The following is a 17,125-nucleotide window of genomic DNA, read 5'->3' as shown; positions in this document are numbered from 1 at the left end:
CTATAGGGGTCCCGCACAGCCCTTGGGGTGCACACTATAGGGGTCCTGCACCCTATAGGGGTCCCACACAGCCCTTGGGGTGCACGCTATAGGCGTCCTGCACCCTATAGGGGTGCTATGCAGCCCTTGGGGTGCACATTATAGGGGTCCTGCACCCTATAGGGGTCCTGCACAGCCCTTGGGGTGCACACTATAGGCATCCTGCACCCTATAGGGGTCCCACACAGCCCTTGGGGTGCACACTATAGGGGTCCTGCACCCTATAGGGGTCCCACACAGCCCTTGGGGTGCACACTATAGGGGTCCTGCACCCTATAGGGGTCCCACACAGCCCTTGGGGTGCACGCTATAGGGGTCCTGCACCCTATAGGGGTCCTACGCACCCCTTAAGGTGCACACTATAGGGGTCCTGCACCCTATAGGGGTCCCACACAGCCCTTGGGGTGCACACTATAGGGGTCCTGCACCCTATAGGGGTCCCACACAGCCCTTGGGGTGCACGCTATAGGCGTCCTGCACCCTATAGGGGTGCTATGCAGCCCTTGGGGTGCACATTATAGGGGTCCTGCACCCTATAGGGGTCCTGCACAGCCCTTGGGGTGCACACTATAGGCATCCTGCACCCTATAGGGGTCCCACACAGCCCTTGGGGTGCACACTATAGGGGTCCTGCACCCTATAGGGGTCCCACACAGCCCTTGGGGTGCACACTATAGGGGTCCTGCACCCTATAGGGGTCCCACACAGCCCTTGGGGTGCACACTATAGGGGTCCTGCACCCTATAGGGGTCCTACGCACCCCTTAAGGTGCACACTATAGGGGTCCTGCACCCTATAGGGGTCCCGCACAGCCCTTGGGGTGCACACTATAGGGGTCCTGCACCCTATAGGGGTCCCACACAGCCCTTGGGGTGCACGCTATAGGCGTCCTGCACCCTATAGGGGTGCTATGCAGCCCTTGGGGTGCACACTATAGGGGTCCTGCACCCTATAGGGGTCCCACACAGCCCTTGGGGTGCACATTATAGGGGTCCTGCACCCTATAGGGGTCCTACGCAGCCCTTGGGGTGCACATTATAGGGGTCCTGCACCCTATAGGGGTCCTGCAGCCCCCCCAGGGGGCTGCACCCTATAGAGACACTGCACCCTATAGCAGCCCTACACCCCCCCCAGGGGGCTGCACCCTATAGAGACACTGCACCCTATAGCAGCCCTACACCCCCCCCAGGGGCTGCACCCTATGGGGGCCCTGGGCCCCACAGAGACCCCAGCCCCCCCCCAGGGATTACACCCCCCAGGTTACCTGCACGGCTGGGCCCGATACCCTATAGGGGTTGTTCACCCTGCACCGGACCCATGGGCCCTATAGCCCCCCCCCGGCCCCTATAGCAGCCTGCCCCCCACCCCGGGCAGGGGGTCTCGGGGGGGACACACATGACAACGGGCACCTGCCACAGGGCTCCTGCGCCCCACGGGGCTCCTATAGATCTATAGGGCTCCTGCCCCCCCGGGACTGCTCCTGCTGCCCCCCCGTTCTCCGACCCAGACCCCCAGCACCGCTCGGTGACCTTTATTTCGGGCGCTCGTGCACCCCCCCCGTACAGAGAGAAGGGCCGGACGCTGGGGGCCGTGATGGGCGACGCCGGGGTGTCAGGGTGCGGTGCCGGCGCGGTGCCAAGGCAGCGCTGGGTGGTGCCGGATGGTTCTGGTTAGTGCCGGGACGGTGTGTGGTGGTGCTGGGTGACACCGGGGTGGTGCTGGGTGACGCTGTGATGGTGCCAGGGTGGTACCAGGGCGATGATGCTGGGCAGTGCCAGGATGGTGTGTGGCGGTGCTGGATGATGCCAAGGCACTGCCGGCAGCGCCAGGGCCGTGCTGGATGGTGCTGGGTGATGCCGGGCTGGTGCCGGGGCAATGTCTGGCAGTGCCGGGTGATGCCAGGCTGGTACCAGGGCACTGCCAAGCAATGCCGGGCAGTGCCGGGATGGTGTGTGATGGTGCTGGGTGATTCCAGGGTGATGCCAAGGCACTGCCGGCAGCGCCAGGGCTGCGCTGGATGGTGCTGGGCGACGCTGGGCTGGTGCCGGGGCAATGTTTGGTCATGACAGGCGGTGCCGGGTGATGCCGGGCTGGTTCCAGGGCAGTGCTGAGCAATGCCAGGACGGTGCTGGGTGATCCCAGGGCGATGCCGAGGCGGTGCCGGATGGTGCCGGGTGCTGCCAGCCTCGTGCCGGGCCGACGCCAGGCGACGGTGCTGGGTGCGGGCGGGTGGCGGTGCTCAGTGGAAGACGCTCTCCTCGTAGAGCGCCAGCAGCAGGAGCAGCCCCCAGCCCCCCAGCAGCCCGGCGCTCTGCAGCACCAGCACCAGCCACGGCCAAACGTCCTGCGCCGCCAGCATGGCCGGCACCTGGGCGCGGAAAGGTTGCGGTTCAGGGGCGGCGCGTGGCCGGCGGAGCCCCGGCACGCGCGGCACGGCACGCGTATCGCGGCACGGCATGGACGGCGCGGCACGTGGTGTGTCGCGCGCTGCAGGGCACGCACGTCGTGGGACGGCGCGGCGCGGCGCGGCACGCACGCCGCGGCACGGCACGTCGCACAGGCGGCGCCGCAGAGCACGTGCGGCACATGTGGCGCGGCACGCGCGGCACGGGGCACGCGCGGCACGCGCGGCACGGCACGCGCGTGGCAGGCGTGGCGCAGAGGTGGCGCAGATGCGGCGCACGCGCGGCACCCGCGCGGCACGGAGGCGGCGCCCACTCGGCGCCCGCTCGGCGCCCACCCGGCACCCCCGCGTGCCCCCCGCGCCCCGCGTGGCGGACTCACCATGTCGCCGAGGGCGAGGTGGAGGAGGAGGCCGGCGGCCACCGCCGTCAGCCACGCGCGGGCGGCGGCGGCGGCGCCCAGGGCCAGCCCGGCGTAGACCCCCGGCAGGACGGGCAGGGTCCCCCCCAGCCCCAGCGCCAGCACCCGCCGCCCGCTCAGCCCCGCCTGCTCCAGCACCCCCACGGCCCCTGGCGGGACCCCGACGCGGGTCAGGCGGGGGGGCCCACGCCGCGGCGTCCGCCCGGTGCCCCCCGCCGCCCCGCCGCCCGCGCCCACCCGGCACCCCCGGACCCCTCTGCCGCTGGGCGCCCCCCCGGGTCCCTGCGTACCCCACGCGCTCCCAGTGCGCCCCCCGCGCCCCCCCGCCGCGCGCCCCCCACTTCCCGCCCCACGCACCCCCGCTGCGCCCCACGCTGGGCACCCCACGGCCCGGACGCCCCGTGCACCCCCCGCTCCCGTGTCCCCCCACCTTCCCCCCATGCGCCCCAGACACCCCCCACCCCTCCCCCCTTGCACCCCGCCCCTCCCACACCCCAGACACCCCACACAGCCCCCACCCCACAGCCCCCCGCCCCCTCACGCACCCCACACCCCCCACGCACCCCAGACAACCCCCACCCCCATGCACCCCTCATCCCTTGCACCCCCCGCACCCCCTCATGCACCCCACACCCCCCCCACCCCATGACCCCCACACCCCCCACTCCCCCCCCACCCCTCACCCACCCCCTCACGCACCCCACACCCCCCCATGCGCCCCAGACATCCCCCACCCCATGCACCCCTCATCCCTTGCACCCCCTGCACCCCTCCCACCTCCTCACGCACCCACACACCTCCCACCCCACGCCCCCCACTCCCCCCCCACCCCTTTGCACCCCCCTCACCCCTCACCCCACGCACCCCCCCAGCACCTCACACACCCCCCACCCCCGCATGCACCCCAGACACCCCACTCCTCCTTGCGCCCCGGACACCCCCCACCCTATTCACCCCTCATCCCTTGCCCCCCCCACCCCCTGCACCCCTCCCACCCCCTCATGCACCCCACACACCCCCCACTCCCCTCCGCCCCCTTGCACCCCCCTCACCCCACACAACCCCCCACCCCCTCACTCCCCTCCACCCCCATGCACCCACACACCCCCCACCCCAGACACCCCACGCACCCCGCACCCCCATGCACCCCCTCACCCCACGCACCCCTCCTCACCCCGCACCCCCCTCACCCCTCACCCCACACACCCCCCCGCCCCCCACGCACCCACACGCCCCCCACCCCAGACACCCCACGCACCCCCCACTCCCATGCACCCACACGCTCCACGCACCCTACCCCCTCACGCACCTCCCACCCCCACGCACCCCCCACCCCAGGCACCCCACGCACCCCTCCCCCCCCGCACCCCCCACCCCCGCATGCACCCCAGACACCCCCCCACCTCATGCACCCCCCCACCCCCTTGCACCCCCCCCACCCCTCACCCCAGGCACCCCCCACCCCCCCCACCCCCCCCACCCCCCCCCCCGCCCCCCCTCACCCAGCGCGTGCGCAGCCCGTGGCAGAGCAGCCCCAGCGCGGTGCCCAGCCCGCTCTGCCGGGAGGCGGCGAAAGCGGCGCCCAGCGCCAGCCCGTCCGTCAGACCGTGCGCCGCGTCCCCCGCCGCCACCAGCCAGGGCAGCGCCCGCCCGCCTGCGGGGTTGGTGCTTTTTGAGGAAAAAAACCCAAAAAAAACCCCAAAAAAACCCCCGAACCGGCCCCGGAGCATCCACCGCCCCCGCCCGGCTGCATCCCGCCCGCGGCGGCCCAGTGGCCTAATGGATAAGGCATCAGCCTCCGGAGCTGGGGATTGTGGGTTCGAGTCCCACCTGGGTCGGGGCGTCTTTTTGGGGGTGCGGGGGGGGGATTGGGGAACGGGGGGGGGGGGGTACCGCGGCTCGGCGGGTCCGGCGTGCTCGGGGGGAGCTCGGCCTCTTCCACCTTCACCTGGGGGGGGGGGAGGAGGAGGAGGTGGGTCTGGGGGCCCCTGCCCCACACTATTGGCACCCACCGCCCCCCAGCTCCCTGCCCCATAACATCCTGCCCAGCACCCCCAGCTCCCTGCCCCACATCACCCCATAGCGCCCAGCACCCCCTGCCCCACACCATCCCAGTACCACCAGCTCCCCATCCCATAACACCCACAACACCCCCATCCCACCACCCTCCTGCCCCATATCCCCCAGCTCCCCACCCCACATCACCCCATAGCGCCCAGCACCCCCTGCCCCACACCATCCCAGTACCACCAGCTCCCCACCCCACAACACCCCCATCCCACTGCCCTCCTGCCCCACACCCCACCCAGCACCCCCTGCCCCATATCCCCCAGCTCCCCACCCCATAACACCCACCACCCCCCTGCCCCACATGACCCCACCCCAGCACCCCCAGTTCCCTGCCCAAAACACCCCCACCACCCTCCATCCCACCACCCCCACGCCCCATATCCCCCCACCCAGCACCCCCAGCTCCCTGCCCCACATCACCCCCCAGCCCCCCCCGCCCCACATCCCACCCCAGCACCCCCACCTCCCCACCCCAAAACACCCCCCACCACCCCCCCGCCCCACACCCCACCTGCCCCCCCCACCATCCCCACACCCCCCCACGACCCCCCCCCCATACCAGTTCAGCGCTGGACGCCGCCGCCTGCCGCCCCACATCCCCCTGGCAGCGCTGCAGCCCCACGCCGTGGTCGCACCGCGGCCCCCCCTGCGCCCCACATTCCATCAGCGCTGCCTCGCCGCCCCCCCAGCTGCCCCATTCCCCCCCCCCAGACCCCCCCGTCCCACCCCATCCCTCCCCACACCCCCCAAACCCACCGATACCCCCTCCCCACACCCCCCAGCCCCCCCCAAGCCCCCCCCCATTGCCCCCCACCTCGTCCCCCCTCCGCAGCAGGATGCCCAGCAGCTTCTCCAGCAGGAAAGCGGCGTAGAGCCCCCCCAGCACCCCCAGCAGCTTCCAGGGGGGGCCTTCGGCCGAGCCCCCCCCTTCCCCGCCGTGGCCGTGGGGGTCCCCCTCGGCGTGAGCGTGCAAGCCCAGCAGCTGGCAAGGGCACCCGCGTGCTCAGGCGTGAACGCACGCGGGCAAAGCGTGCGAAACGCGCGGGCGAAGCGTGCGAAACGCGCGAGCGTGCGAGGCCGCCGCGCGCCCGCAGAAATGCACGTCCGTGCATTTCTGCGGGCGTGCGGCGGCCTCGCACGCTCGTTTGCACGCCTGTGCAACCGTGGGGCCCCGGGCAAAAACAAAAAAAACAACCAAAAAACCCCACGCGTGCCCACGTGCGTCCCCCTGCCGTGGGTGTCTGTCCCCCCCCGTGGGTGTCCCCCCATATCCCCCCACATCCCTCCCCATGGGTGTCCCCCCCCATGTCCCCCTCTGTCCCCCCACTGTGTCCCCATGTCCCCCTGCATCCCTCCCCGTGGGTGCCCCCCCATGTCCCCCCCCCCACGTCCCCATGCCCCCCGTGGGTGTCCCCTTCTCCCCCCATATCCCCCTGCATCCCTCCCCGTGGGTGTCCCCCCATGTCCCCCTGTGTCCCCATGTCCCCTCGTGTCCCTGCATCCCCCTGCATCCCACCCTGTGGGTGTCCCCCCATGTCCCCCCCCACGTCCCCATGCCCCCCGTGGGTGTCCCCCTATCCCCCCACGTCCCCCTGCATCCCTCCCCGTGGGTCTCCCCCCATGTCCCCCCCACGCCCCCATGCCCCCCGTGGGTGTCCCCCTATCCCCCCACGTCCCCCTGCATCCCTCCCCGTGGGTGTCCCCCCATGTCCCCCCACGTCCCCCGTGGGTGTCCCCCTCTCCCCCCACATCCCCCTGCATCCCATCCCGTGGGTGTCCCCCCATGTCCCCCCACATCCCACCCCCACGGACGCCCCCCCCCCCCGTGGGTGCCCCCCCCGTGTCCCACCTGCGGCAGGAGGTGCAGCAGAGCGTCCCCGCTGAGCGCCCCGGCCGCCAGCCCCAGCAGCAGCGGGTGCAGCCAGCGCTGGGCTCGGCGGCAGAGGGGACACCGCAGCAGCGCCAGGGCCACCAGCGGGCACAGGCACAGGCCCACGCCGGTGGCCGTGGCCAGCAGGTAGGCTGCGGGGACGGGGGGGACACGCACACGTCACGGGACGGGGACGTGGGCGGGCGCCGTCGCCTCCACGGGGACGCGCGGTGCCATCCCGTGGGACGGCAGGACCCCATTCCCAGCGGTGCGCGATGGCATCCCGCGGCACAGCAGGATGTGTCCCCGTCCCCAGGGGTGCGCGATGCCATCCCGCGGGATGGCGGGACACCGTCCCCGTCCCCAGCGCGGCACGCTGAGGTCCCACGACACGGCAGGACCCCGTCCCCATCCCCACCCCATCCCCAGCGGTGCGCGATGCCATCCCACGGCACAGCAGGACCCCAAGACCTCCATCCCCAGGGGTGCGCGATGCCATCCCACAGGACAGCAGGATGTGTCCCCATCCCTGTCCCCAGGGCTGTGCGGTGCCATCCCACGGGACAGCAGGATGTGTCCCCATCCCCATCTCTGTCCCCAGGGCTGTGCGGTGCCATCCCATGGCACAGCAGGATGTGTCCCCATCCCTGTCCCCAGGGGTGCATGATGCCATCCCATGGCACAGCAGGATGTGTCCCCATCCCCATCTCTGTCCCCAGGAGTGCACGATGCCATCCCACGGGACAGCAGGATGTGTCCCCATCCCCATCCCTGTCCCCAGGGATGCACGATGACATCCCATGGGACAGCAGGATGTGTCCCCATCCTTGTCCCCAGGGCTGTGCGGTGCCATCCCATGGGATGGCAGGACCCCCTCCCCATCCCTGTCCCCAGCGGTGCACGATGCCGTCCCATGGCACAGCAGGATGTGTCCCCCCATCCCTGTCGCTGTGCGATGCCACCCCACAGGACGGCAGGACCCCCTCCCCATCCCCGTCCCCCATCCCCACCGGCACACGGTGCCATCCCGTGGCGCAGCCGGACCCCCAGACCCCCGTCCCCCTCCCCAGGGCTGCGCGATGCCGCCCCGCGGGACGGCAGGACCCCCCCTCCCCGTCCCCCTCCCCACTCACTCTCGAGGGTCCTGAGCTGGTCGGTGGCCGTGGGGCCGGTGGGGCCGGTGGCCGTGGGGCTGGTGGCCGTGGGGCCGGTGGGGCCGGTGGTGCTGGTGGCGGTGGGCTGATGCCGGCGGTGGGCGGCGGGGTGTTGTGGGGGTGCGGGGGGGTTTTGGGGTGCGGGGGGGTGTTGGGGTGCGGGGGGGTGTTGTGGGGCGCAGGCTCGGCTGAGCTGCTGCTGCAGCAGCGCGGGGGCCAGGCGCAAGAAATCCCCCCGCGAGAGCGGGACCCCCCCGGGCAGCCCCAGGGCCCCCAACAGCTCGGGGGGGGACAGGCACACCTGGGGGGGGGGCACAGCCTCAGCCCTGGGTGGATGGAGCCCCGGAGCACCCTGACACCCCCCCAAGCAGTCCAGACCCCCGCCCAGCAAACCTGACCCCCCCCCGAGCACCCTGACCCCCCAAGAACAGCCCAGCCCCCCCCCCCAAGCACCCTGACCCCCCCCAGGGCAGCCTGACACCCCCCCCCCAGGGGACCCCGAGTCTCCCCCAGGGGACCCTGCCCCCCCCCAAGGGAACCCAGACCCCTCCAGATCAGCCCAGACCCCCCCCCAAGAGCACCCTGGCCCCCCCCAGGGGAACCTGACCCCCCCTCCGACCACCCTGACCACCCCCCCAAATACCCTGACCCCCCCAAAGGAACCCAGACCCCTCTAGATCAGCCCAGACCCCCTCCACAAGACCACCCTGGCCCCCCCCAGGGCACCCTGACCCCCCCAAAACACCCTGACCACCCCCCCCGAGATACCTGGAACCCTCCCGAGCACCCTGACCCCCCCCAGAACACCCTGACACCCCCCCCCAAATACCCTGACCCCCACAAAGGAACCAAGACCCCTCTAGATCAGCCCAGACCCCCCCCCCAAGAGCACCCTGACCCCCCCCAGGGCATCCTGACCCCCCCCGAGTGCCCTGACCCCCCCCCAGGGCACCCCCGGGTGCCCCCCCCTCACCGTGTCCCAGGGCTGGCTCTGGACGCGGGTGTGGGGCAGCGCATCGGGGCGGCCGTCCCTGTCCCCATGGGGGGGGTCTCCATGGGGGGCGTCCCCGTGGGGGGGTCCCGGTGGGTGCTGCTGCTCCCCGGGCCCCAGCCCCAGCTGCTCCATCAGGGTGCTGAGCCCTGCCGGGTGCCGTCACAGCTCTGCCCCACGGCTCTGCCCCATGGTTCTGCCCCACGCCCCCCTGCCCCACAGCATCTGCCCCACGGCATCTGCCCCACGCTTTCCTGCCCCATGGCATCTGCCCCACAGCTCCCTGCCCCACGGCATCTGCCCCACGCCCCCCTGCCCCATAGAATCTGCCCCACGGCATCTGCCCCACGCCTCCCTGCTCCACGGCATCTTCCCCGCAGCATCTGCCCCATAGAATCTGCCCCACGGCATCTGCCCCATGCTTTCCTGCCCCATGGCATCTGCCCCACAGCTCCCTGCCCCATAGAATCTGCCCCACGGCATCTGCCCCATAGAATCTGCCCCACACCTCCCCGCCCCACAACCTGCAGCCCCCCCCCTTGCCCCCATCCCAGGGCTCCCTGCCCCATTCCCCCTGCCCCCCCGCCCCCCCCAGCCCCACATCCCCCCCCACCTGCCCCCCCTCACCCTAGAGCCCCCCCAGTCCCTCACCGTGGGGGCCGTGGCCGAAGCGGAGGACCAGGTAGTCGAGGAAGGCTCCGGGGGGGTCCGTGGGGCGCAGGCAGCGCCCGCGCAGCACCAGGGCGCCCAGGGCGGCCAGCACCCGCTCCCCCGGCCGGACCCCCACCCGCGGGGACGCCGACCGCCCGGCCGCCAGCACGTCCGCCGCGTCCACGCAGGCCTGCGCCACGCCGGCACCGTCACCGCCACCGGCACCGTCACCGCCACCGGCACCGCCCGCGCCGCCCCGCGCCGGCGATGACCCCCCCCACGGCACACGCCGGTGTCACCGGGGCACGGGTGTCACCTCCATGGGACACGCGTGTCCATGCGATGGTGGCCGTGCCACCGGTGTCACCTCCCCAGGGCGCTTGTGTCCACGCAACGGTGGCCGTGCCACACGTGTGACCTCCCCCGGGACACGCGTGCCTGTGACGGTGACCCCGTGTCACCCCCCCGCGCCCCAAGCCACACGCGGCTACGCCGGTGGCCGTGCCACGCGTCCCCTCCCTGCGCCCCACGTCCCCCGGTGCCCTACGTCCCCCCGTGTCCCCTCACCTGGTGGCTGTCGGCGCTGCGGTAGTTGGGCTGCACGGCCGCCAGCAGCTCCGTCACCTCCCACAGGCCGGGGCCACCGCTGCCGGCGGTGATGCCGGTGGCGTTGGCATTGGTGGCGGTGGCGGCATTGACGTTGGTGTTGGCATCGGTGTTGGTGCTGGTGTTGGCATTAGTGTTGCCGTTGGTGTTGGTGTTGGCGTTGGCATTGCAATTGACGTTAGTGTTGGCATTGGCATTGATGTTGGCATTGGCATTGGTGTTACTGTTGGCGTTGGTGTTGGCATTGGTGCTGGCATTGGCATTGGTGCTGGTGTTGGTGTTGACATTGGCGTTGATGCTGGTGTTGGCATTGGTGTTACTGTTGGCATCGGCGTTGGCATCGGCGTCGGCGTCGGCGGTGAAGGCGCGGTGCAGCGCCCGTGCGCGGGCAGCCCAGCGCCCCGAGGCGGCGTCGGCGCAGGCGGCGTCGGGGTCCCGCAGGGTGGCCAGGACGGCGGCCCCCAGCCAGGGCAGGTCGGCGGCCTCCAGCCCGGCGGCGGCACCCGCCTTCCCCGCCAGCGCCAGGACGGCGCCCGCCGAGAGGCACTGGGGGACGGCACGGGGGGGGTCACCAGCAGCACGGGGGGGTGCCGGGAGCAGCGGGGCTGACGCCCACCCCCCGTGTCCCCAGCCCCACGGGCACCCCCAAAATCCGCCCCCCCCCACCCCGTGGGACCCACCAGGCACCCTGCAAGGCACGGGGACATCCCCGGGACCCCCCCAGCACCCTGCTGGGGGTCAGGGACCCCCCCGGTGGACACCACGCACCCACCCCCGTGCCCACCACGGTGGCACCAGCACGGCACGGACCCCTGGGGCGGGTACAGGAGCGGGGGGACGGGGCTCAGCACCCAGCACCCGGGTCCTGGGGCACCCGGGGGGGGCAGCGGGTCCCCACACCGGGCAGCGCCGCGGCACGGTGTGCCGTGATCGGATGCACAGCGCCATGCGGTGCTGCACCATGCTGTGCCATATACAGATGCACGGTGCCATGCGGTGCTGCACTGTGCCATGCACGGATGCACGGTGCCACGCGGTCGGTGCTGCACCGTGCCGTGCCGTTTACGGATGCACGGTGCCATGCGGTGCTGCACCGTGCCGTGCCATGCACGGATGCACGGTGCCATGCGGTGCCGCACCACGCCAGGAGGTGCCGTGCCGTGCCACGCACCACTGCAGGGTGCCGTGCGACGCTGCGGCGCACCGAGCCGCGCCGCGCCATGCCGGCGATCTGGAGTTTGACCCCGTCCGCCCGCCCTGCCTTCCTTTCCACACGGCCCGGCGTCGCCGGCGCGGGCGCTTACCTTTCCACACGGCCCGGCGCGGCACTGCGCACGGCCGGCGGCGATGCCCACGAGGGACTCCACCGCGCCGCGGGGCAGGGAGCCGCTGCCCGACGACAGCAGGGCCTCCAGGGCCGCCACCGGCTCGGCGACGCCGGGGGGATCCCCGCCGGCCGCCCCCGAGCCCAGGGTCAGCAGCAGCAGCAGCGGGGTCATGCCAAAAAAAAGCGAGGGGGGGTCCCGCGCGGCACGGAGACGCCGGTGGGCCGCGGTGCCGTCGGTTGCCCGGCCGGTGCCGGTGTGCCGTGGGGCGCCGGGGCTGTAAAAACCGCCCGGGGCCGCGGCGGTGATTGGCTCGGGGCGAGATTGCCCCGGGTTAACCATTCCTCAGGGCCCGGCACGGCGCCTGCGCCCGCGCCCGGCCCCCGCCGAACCCCGGCACCCCGCGCCCTCGCCCGCCCCACGGGTGCCGGGACCCTCCCCGGGGGTGCTGGGGTCTCCTCCGGCGCCCGGCTCACCCAGGGGCGCTGCAGCCCTCCCCAGCACGCGACCGCGGTGTCCGTGGTCGGGAAGGGAGTCGGCCCCGCCGCGGCCTCTGCCAGGGCTGCCGGCCGGCGAGGGGACACGGCGACCCGCGGGTGGCCCTGCCGTGGGTCCCCGGCCGTGCCCTGCAGCACCGCGGTGCTGCCGGCGGGGCCTGAGCAGCACGGCATGGGTTGGCACGGCATGGCATCGTGCGGTTCCATGCGGCACGGCATGGCGCGGCACAGCCGGACTGCGGACGCAGCACGTGCCGATGCCCCGGGAGCCGCCCGGCTGCCCCACGGCAGCACCGTGCCCCACGGCACGGCCATACGGCGGCAGAGGGGCAGCCAGGGAGGACGTCCCGGCTGCAGAGCCATCGCCGTTCCCGGCGGAGCCGGTGCGGCATGGCACCAGGGTGGCTCACGCCCGGCACACCCGGCCCGCGAGCAGGGAGACAGCCCTCGCCGTGCGCCCGGCCGTCCCGGTGCCGGCGGGTGCCGCGGCCGCCCTGAGCTCTCCCCGCCAGCCAAAGGGCAGCCGGGCCGGTGGCACCACCGGCGTCCACCCCGTCTGCCCTCGTTAGGGTCAGCGACCTCGTTAGGGTCAGCGACCTCGTTAGGGCCAGCGACGCCCTCGCGCCCTCCCGGCCGTGCCGCAGCGCCGGGCACCCACCGTGCCGGTGGCCGGGCCCAGTGGCCTAATGGATAAGGCATCAGCCTCCGGAGCTGGGGATTGTGGGTTCGAGTCCCACCTGGGTCGAGGAGTTGGGAAGGAACCTGGATTTTGCCCCACGGGGCGAACCGGCCGCAGCCCCGCGGTGACGTGTCCGGCGTGCCGGCACCGCCACCGCCACTTCGGAGCATCCCGGGGGCGGTGGGACACTTCCAGCCAGAGCCCCCCCACCAAATCCCACCGGGAGAGGAATTATTTTCACCCAAAGCTGTCTTGGCAGCGATGGGCGAAGCCGAGACGGTTTTCCGCTCGCTCCCACAAGGACACAGGCAGCCGGACCGCGCCTGGACGGGGCATGGGTCCGACAGGGCGTCGGGCTTTAATATCCCGGCAATCAGGCGGTTTCGTTAAGGGCAATAAAAGAATAAACCTCCTCGCACGATATTGCAGCTCCGGCTATCTCGGCACGGCATCGGCCAAGGTGCCGGGGAAGAAGTTAATGTTTGACGATGGGTCTGCCCGGCGGTGCTACGGCAGGAGGGGATGCCGGCACAGCGCCGGGCAGCGTTTGGGGGAAAATCTGTGGAAATGGGGCGGGTTTTCCACCGTCGTTGAGGGTTCGGCTCTGAGATGAGATCCCTGGCGTCTGTCCCTTCTCCTCCCCGTGCCCATAAGTTTCGGTTTTGCTGGGGGTTTGCCTTCGGCACAAGGTCACGGCGCGGGGAAGGCAGATCCCGGGCAGCGTCAGCCACAACCGGCCTCGTACCGAGTCCCGAGTCTCTCGTACTGAGACCGGCTGTTCGCCCGCTTTCGGCAAAGCCCGGCTTGGTGGGTGCTGGTGGGGACCGTAACAAGCCCGGGGAGGTTCGTCCCTTGTCTCTGCACAAATACCGATGACCTGGTCGGCATCACGTCAACCGGTTTCCCTTGGACGGTGCCGAGGAACCGCCGAGGAGCCACTGAACCACCCAGGTCCACCCAAAGCTCGGGCCAATCCCAACCCAGGTGGGACGCGACCTCCACGATCGGCTGGTCCAACCTTCCGCGGCGAAGGAGCCGGGATCGGATCCTCTCGCACCCCGTCCGGTTGCGTCTCGGACGCCGCCGGTGACGGGGGCTCCACCACGTTGTCCCAGCCGTTGGTGGTTCTCGCTGTAAAACACGTCTTAGGTCAAGACGAGACCTCTCCCGGCGTTCCTTGTCCTCGCCGTGTGGCTCCTGGCGAAGGGAGAGCCCTCCGTCCGCTCGGTAGCTGCCCGGGGTGGGTTGACCGTGGTTGGCTGCCGGACGCCCACCCAGCCGCTCCATCACCCCCCTCCATCAGCGGGACGGGGAGAAAATAGAACAAAAAGCTCGCAGGTGGAGGCAAGGACAGGGAGGTCACTCACCGGCTACCGTCACGGCAAAACAGACTCGACTTGGGGAAATTGATTTGATTTATTGTCGCTCAGTAACAGAGCAGGAAAATGAAAAAGAAGAACCATCTAAAGATCTAAAACCATCGTCTCCCCCACCCACCTTCATCCCAGGCTCAGCGTCACTCCTGACTCCTCTTCCTCCTCCCCCCGAGGGACGGGGAACGGGGGTTGGGGTCAGTCCATGACACTTCGTCTCTGCCGCTCCTTCCTCCTCACGCTCTTCCCCTGCTCTGGGGTGGGATCCCACCCATAGGAGACAGTCCTCCATGGGCTTCTCCAACGTGGACCTCCACGGGCTGCAGGGCGATCTGCTCCGTGTGGACCTCCACGGGCTGCAGGATGGAGATCTGCTCCAACATGGACCTCTACACACTGCGGGTTGGAGATCTGCTCCACGTGGACCTCCACGGGCTGCAGGATGGGGATCTGCTCCAATGTGGACCTCTATGCACTGCAGGACAGAGATCTGCTCCAACGTGGACCTCTACACGATGCAGGATGGAGATCTGCTCCAACGTGGACCTCCACGGGCTGCAGGACAGAGATCTGCTCCAATGTAGACCTCCATGGGATGGAGATCTGCTTCAATGTGGACCTCGACACACTGCGGGTCAGAGATCTGCTCCACGTGGACCTCCACGGGCTGCAGGCTGGAATTCTGCTCCGGCACCTGGAGCACCTCCTTCCTCTCCTTCTCCGGCCGTGGGCTCCGCGGGGCGGCTCCTCTCCCGTTGCCTCACTCCGCGTTATCCCAAGAGGTGCCGTCGCCGATGGGCTCAGCTTTGGGCTCCGGCGCATCCACCCTGGAGCCGTCTGGAACCGGCTCTGTCCAACAACGGGACCAGCTCCTGGTGTCTTCCCACAGAAGCCCCCCCCGTGCTACCAACCCCTGCGGCGTAGACCCCACACAGCACTCCTTAAGTACCGGAATACGCGACCAGGTCCGCCCCGAGCCTTCTCCAGGGAGGTGAGCCCCATCTCCACCAGCCGTCCCTCCCAGGGCAGGTTCTCCAGCCCTTGGATCGTCTCCACGGCCCCCTCCGGCGCGTCTCCATCCTTCGGGAGTCGCGGCGGCGGCCGGAGCTGGACACGGTACCGCCGGGTCGAACGGGATGACCGCGTCCGTCTTGGCCAACGATGTCCCCGCGGATCCAACCCAGCACCGGGTCTGATGATTTGTATCTCAATCTCTTACACATCACGTAATAAAAGAGCAGGACTACCTCGGTTTTATTGGAAGTGGACTTCTTGATGGACTTCCATTTTCTCTGGAAGTTGTATTTTTACAGTTGCATGAGAATGTTTTCACTTGACTAAAAGAACCAAAGGTTCTGCTTCCTAAGTTTGCTAAACATTGACAGAAGCAACACGCAAACCCTAAGTCTTCCAGGAAAACTGTGCTATAATTCTGCTTTAATTTGTTTGATTTATACCTTTATATTATTCATACCTTTTTATTATTTATACCTTATTTATACGAATAATTAACCAGGATTCGCTTAAGCCAGGTCTAAGCCTCTTGAGCCAGGTCTAAGCCTCTTAAACCAGCTCTAAATCTTTTAAGGCGGCTCTAAACCTCTCCTTCCAACTCAGGAAACCTCTCCTTTCTGCCCCAAAACCCGCGCCTCGACAGCGCCGCGTGACACAGAGGTCCCAACAGCGGCAGGGTGCGAGCGTGGAGAAACTCCACGCAGGGACGGACGACAGGACACCAACGTGATGGTCGAAGTCGCCAGTTTATTGAGCCCAGCTGATCGTTTTTATACAATTCTCTGAGCTCCTTAAAAGCTTTGATTGGCTGCTGCATGCAAGCATATAGTGTCCACCTGTACAAGCATAAAATGTGATTGGTTATATCGACACTGTGCATGCGCACAAATATAAGATATAATGTTATACTAACTCCGTACATGCGCATAAACATAGGACATAATTGGTTATGTCAACTAAAACATGCGAAACTTGTCTCAGTCTAATTGGTCCAGATAAAGTGCCGAATTGAGGTTCTTTGTGCCAAGCTCCCTTTACCGTGGAATGCGCGCCTGCGTTCTTCTAATTGGGATCTTTCTTTTTTTTTTTGTCTTCTTGTTTATTCTGTTCAAGGTCTTCTAAAGGCAACTGGAATGCTCTTGTGACCGTGAGCTAAATACGTGTCCACATGGTCACGAGGCCGTTTCTTTGCGTGGCGACATGGCAGAGCATCTCAGGGATTTTCCTCTTTATTTTTCTATTTCTTCATACATTTGACCCCTAAGTGGAAGACGCTCAAGTTTTCAGAAATCCCCGTATCCCGGTAGCGCCCAAAGTCACCAGCCAGCAGCCGCGACCCTGGACTCGAATCGCAACCCGGCGCTAAACCACAAACCGATCCGTCGTCTACCAAATTTGGGAGCCCCGAGGACGTCGAGCCGCGGTCGTCAACCCCGTTCCGGGGGTAACCAGCAGATCTTGATGGCGTTTCTCAGCTCCGCCAGAAGACACGGACACCCCCGGCAAGTGGCGAGGAGCCAGTGCTGGCGGCAGGACGGGTCACCAAAAACCGGGTTCCTTCACCCACCCGCACGCCTGGAGCGTGTACCGGCGTCGGGACGCGGTTACAAAAAAACCCAAATGCTTCGACGTCGCCTCGGCACTGGGAAACCCTCGGAAACGCCGGCGGGTTTTTCCCGGAGTTTGTTTCTTTCCCGTATTTCCCCTTTCCTGGGAACGACCGACCCCGCCGTGAACCCCGCAGTCCCCAGAGCCCGTCCCGGCGTTTTACGGCCTCGCGGCAAAGGTCGAAGTGCTTCGCCCGGCTCTGGGGGGACTCCTCTCGCCCGGCGCGGCGAGCCGGCGCCGACGTCCCGGCCTTCACCCCTCCTGCTATCGGCGGGTTTACGGCCGCCCGTGGGGCGCGTCAGCCGCCACCTCACGCGCTCCTTGCCCCGCCGGCGAGGCCGGACGAGGACAGCGTCCTCCGCCTCCTCCTCCTCCTCCTCCTCCTCTTCCATTCCCAGCCGGCTGTCGCCTTCCTTCGGAGAGCT

The 17,125-nt window shown here is 69.1% G+C and overlaps 2 non-coding genes across 2 annotated transcripts; both read left to right on the top strand.

Moving 5' to 3' along the window:
• The first annotated feature begins 4,627 nt into the window (after positions 1 to 4,627).
• TRNAR-CCG (transfer RNA arginine (anticodon CCG)) lies at positions 4,628 to 4,700 on the top strand. Its single transcript has one exon. It is a non-coding gene; the product is annotated as a tRNA-Arg (tRNA).
• A 7,998-nt stretch (positions 4,701 to 12,698) lies between these two features.
• Positions 12,699 to 12,771, top strand: TRNAR-CCG (transfer RNA arginine (anticodon CCG)). The gene has a single exon. It is a non-coding gene; the product is annotated as a tRNA-Arg (tRNA).
• Positions 12,772 to 17,125: the final 4,354 nt, after the last annotated feature.

The sequence above is a fragment of the Buteo buteo genome, chromosome 3, assembly GCF_964188355.1.
Source record: "Buteo buteo chromosome 3, bButBut1.hap1.1, whole genome shotgun sequence".
In the NCBI taxonomy this organism is placed as follows: domain Eukaryota; kingdom Metazoa; phylum Chordata; class Aves; order Accipitriformes; family Accipitridae; genus Buteo; species Buteo buteo.
Note: the sequence above shows the minus strand (reverse complement) of the source record. Positions and strands in the feature narration are given on the sequence as shown.